The sequence below is a fragment of the Chrysochloris asiatica genome, unplaced genomic scaffold (assembly GCF_000296735.1).
Source record: "Chrysochloris asiatica unplaced genomic scaffold, ChrAsi1.0 scaffold00535, whole genome shotgun sequence".
In the NCBI taxonomy this organism is placed as follows: Eukaryota; Metazoa; Chordata; class Mammalia; order Afrosoricida; family Chrysochloridae; genus Chrysochloris; species Chrysochloris asiatica.
The window spans coordinates 548,139-552,965 of record NW_006409053.1 but is presented as its reverse complement, the minus strand read 5'-3'; the positions used below and the strand labels follow the sequence as shown (position 1 = coordinate 552,965).

Genomic DNA, 4,827 nt, shown 5'->3' with positions numbered 1-4,827 from the left:
AGAGCCTAAATTTGACATTGAGTGGATCTTAATTTGAGGGGATTATTAAAATTTTTGAATTTTGTTTTTTGTTTTTTAATGAAGACTTAAAAGAGATACTTGCAATTTCACACTTGCCTCACAGTATCCTAGGTATGATTTTGGACTCTTTACACTTCTTGATGTCTATCAAGGAAAAGCTTAGAACACTTTCCTCATTAATAGACGCACTATCTAGGTAATCCTAATGTCGATCAGTATACTTGTTTGCATGCCAAATCAAAACTCCCTTGCCCTTCCACATGCCTGAGTGTGAGAGAGAAAGAGTTAGGGGTCAGTTTGTGGATATTGTCTAAGTTTAATGAAATGTGAGAGTTGAACAGAGCAATGATGACATTAAAAACTATTCCAAGATGGTTTTCCCAGTCAAGTAACTTAAGGTGCACTTGGGATGCTATTCTTAGCAATTCTGCTCTGTGGAAGGTACTTGCCTGACCATTTCCTGCTCAGGAGTCTGTCAAAAAGCATCCTGTAGATAAACTTACATAAAATTGTTGGTAAACTCTCAACTGCTGCTCTTAAGGATGTATATGTCTGCACTCATGGGGAAATGTTTTGTCAATATTTGTATGGATTTGTTTATTGTTTCTGTGTTGAGTCAGATCCTTTGTGCTTCAGAAAAATAAATAACACTTTTTGTTTACATTTAAAAAATAAAAAATGCTCTTGAGAGCCTCTCAAGAAAAGATAAGAACCATTAAACATTAAAGACCAGAAGAATTTTGGGATGATATCATGAACATTATACAGGAAAAAAGTGAAATGTCATTAAGAAGACAAGACAGAAAGAAAAGACCAATATGGATGTCAGGAGAGACTAAAGCATGCTCTAAGCCTTAGAGATGCTAAAGCAGTAGGAAGGATTGAGGAGGTAAAAGAGCTGAACAGAAAATTTCAGTGGGTAGTTCTAAAAGCCAAAATCAAGAATGATAATGAAATGTGCAAAGAGTTAGAAAACCAAAACAATGAATACATACAGCATTTCCCAAGCTGAAAGAACTGAAGAAAAAAATTCCATCCTCAACTTGCAATAATGAAAGATTCTATTGACTCCTGGTGTGGCACTTTATGATCAACATTGGACTTCAAACACAAGGCCAGAAATGGATACACACCAATTTCTCATAAGAAACCCTATAGAAGATCACTATTAGTTGAAATTGACTCGATGACATTTAAAAACATCAAAAAGTAGACAAAATATTGAATGATGAGAAATCAATTTAATACATTTTTGTTCATTCTTTAACGATGTGTTTTATTTCCATAGCAGTCTTTTTCAATGACATCAAGACATCCTTGTTTCTAAAACAATATATCATGGGATTAAACATAGGGGTGAAGATAGCATAGAAAAGTGAAAGAACCTTGTCATTTCCCTCTGAGCGGCTACTCTTGGGTCTTAGGTAAGTAATAGTACCAGATCCAAAGAATAACACCACAAACATAAGATGAGATGAGCAAGTGGAGAAGGCTTTGGTCCAACTTGTGGCTGATGGCAGCTTCAGGATGGTGGAGATGATTTTACTGTAGGAGCCAAGTATCAACAGAAAAGGAACTGTGACAAATAACATGGCATCTATGTAGACTAATATTTCATTGACAGAAGTGTCTCCACAGGCCAACTTGATTATTTGCGGAATGTCACAGAAGAAGTGGTTGATCTGGTTTGGTCCACAGAAAGGCAGAGAGAAAATCTGATATGTTTGTCCTATCTGAATTGCAATTTCAGCAATCCAAGAGCCAGTCACTAACTGGATGCAGAACCTTTGGTTCATGACTAGAGGATAGTGCAATGGATTACAAATTGCTGGCAACCGCAGCATACATAACCAGCACTGAGAAGTTGAGGCACAAGAATAACATGGACGAAAATCCAGTCTTTGAGCCCTCCTCAGGCTTACGGGCCATGGACCCTGAGGGCCCAGGAAGTGACCCCCTCGTTGTCCCAGGTTCATAGGCTTTGGCGAACTCACTGTTTGGCCACCTTTGTGCAATTTTCTTTAATTGTACTTTTGTGCATTCTGTACTTGGCCTTTATGCTCTTAACTCTGGTAATTGTAGCTTCTGGGGAAATTATTGTTTTCAGTAATCATACGCACAATGTTTTGATCAATGGCTCTCATGTAAATGTCACTGCACTAGTAACAAGAGTTGTGCATGAGGCTATGAAAAATAAAAGTACAGAAAAACAAGATGTACCAATGCAGAGAATATGTAACAATTGTTTTCTAACCAATTACTCAGTTATGTTTAATATTAAACAGAATCATGAGCTGTTAATGTCTTTGTACAATAATAACACTGAAACTGGTAGCTACCCCCTGAAGACACCCCTGTGTATGTCTGTTGTGCTCTTGATGTTTTTCATGGGAATCTTGCTGTATGTGATAATTTTATGCACCCCCAAACCGCCTCTGGGTATAATCAACTTAATCAAGGTGCTCATCTTCCTCCTGAAGGTATACTGGGAATATAATAACAATGAACATTGTCATATCTAGATACAGAAATCAGAACGGGGTTAAAAGAATGTAAAAGTGAGACCGCACCTTCTTAAAAAACTCGAAACCTGTTTTCACCTTCCCTGTGATTGTAGAAGCAAGGAGGAAGGAATCATTAGTTTAACAATTGAAGCCAGGTATCTGAAATCTTGTTCATTAACAAAAACATGTATTTTCTGCCTGCACAAGATACAGAGGCAACTTAAGTTTCTTTAGAAAGTACAACTTAGTCTTTTGTAAGAACCCTAAAGCCTCTCACCTTCACTCACTTGTAATTAAGTGTTAAAAATATGTTAAACACCTTTGAGAAACTGCAAGTTGCTGCCTTAGGTTACACAGACCTAGAAGTTAATATAGAATCTATAATTGCTTCCTTGAACTTTTTTTTACAGAAATAAGAATTTTAGGTTATTAGGTAAATCATGATGTATGCAAAAATATGTTAAGGATAAATCTGTGAATCATCATGTTCTGTATCACTTGAGTAATCTCGTGTCCTGTTTTAAATGAATAACCACATTTTTGTCATTATTGTCTTTTGTGTCAATTTCCTTCTTCTGACAATGAAAGACTGGACTCAGCTAGCTCTGTGTGCTAGCCTGCCTGGCAGCTTGCATCAATCTTATGTCTCTGTCTTTTTTCTATCGCCTACTAGACATCCCACTCACATTAAACCCCATGTTCGTCTAGGTGATCCTTAGTGAGGCAGAACCCCGACTCAGGACCACGGCAACAAATGGCCACATAGTGGTCATACCCCATCACTGTCAGGAGCAAACACTCTGTGCTGTCCATGGTACATTTTTCACCAATACCATAACTCTAATGAATCAATTCCTTTATGGCCGTCCTTATTCACTATCCAACTTTCATATGTATATGTTGTTTTTAAGTGTCATTGTGTAAGTCAAGACTCTTAGCAACACTGTATGTGGTTTCCCAGCAGCGACTAGTGGGTTTGAACCACTGACCTTGTAGTCAACATTCAGGGCTTATCCTACAGCACTGCACTAGTACTCCACATGCACATGAAGCAATTGAAAACAAGTGCTTCTGACCAAAGCCATCATACTTTCACATGCATATGACGCAACTGAAAATACTATGCATTGGATCAGAAGTTCCTTAGTCCTCCAACTGATAGCTGTGTGCAGGGACCAGCTCTGCACTAACAGGTTTCAGGGGGCAGATGGAGAATTGAAAGTGACAGGGGACTCAAGATGGTCAGAAGAGAGTGACTGTATTATTCTACAATACAGCTTTAAGTACAATCTTAGACACGAAGTATCCAGACAGCTCATCAATCTAAGGTTTACGATTACTAAAGAAAAGTTTAAGGACAAAGCTATGAGTGAACAATAACTAGACAAAGATCAAGTACATAGTTAACTATTTCCCCTAATTATGGATCCTACCCCAAACTGTTAGGTCAGTGTGGTCCAAGCCCATTACCCATGGCAAGCAAGGATTCCCTTGTAGCTCTCATTAAGGTGTTCCTTGCATTAGAGAGCTACCAACGGGTGATCTTCACACAGGTTCCTTCACTCCTACAGCTGTGCTCTTGAACATTTTAATGAAGTCTTGTGCAGCAGATTTCCCAATGTATTAGTTATTTGCATTATGCAGTATTTTTCCTTTTGTAACTGACTAATTTCACTCAGCATAATGTCCTCAAGGTTCATCCATGTTCTGCAATGGCTTGCAGCTTCCTTGTTGTTCTTCAAGGTAGCATAGTATTCTATTGTGTGTATGTACCACAGTTTGTTTGTCCATTCTTCATTTGATGGGCATTTGGTTGTCTCCATTTTTTTTGCTATTGGAAATAGTGTGGTTATGAACACTGGTGTGCATATATCTACTCATGTTAATGCTCGTGTTTCTTGTGGGTAAATACCAAGTAGAGGAATTGCTGGATCATAGGTAATTCTATTTCCAACCTTCTGAGGAAGCGCCATATTGTTTTCCAGAAGGGTTGGACCATTTTGCATTCCTACCAACAATGTAGGAGTGTCCCAGTCTTTCCACATCCTCACCAGCATTTATTGTCCTCTGTTTTTTTATCTTTGCTATTATTGCTGGTGTGAGATTATATCTCATTGTTGTTTTGATTTGCATCTCCTGATGGCTAGTGATCTTGAACATTTCTTCATATGTTTGTTGACTGCCCAGATCTCCTCCTTGGTGAAGTGTCTGTTCATGCATTTTCCCATTTTTTAATTGGGTTATTTGTCTTTTTTCTTTTAGAGGTGTAGTTTCCTGTATATTATAGAAATGAGTTATTTGT

General features: G+C 37.9%; 1 pseudogene; it reads right to left on the bottom strand.

Annotated features, from left to right (window-relative positions):
• Positions 1 to 1,277: 1,277 nt before the first annotated feature.
• Positions 1,278 to 4,827, bottom strand: part of LOC102833004 — a 19,572-nt pseudogene continuing 16,022 nt past the window's right edge.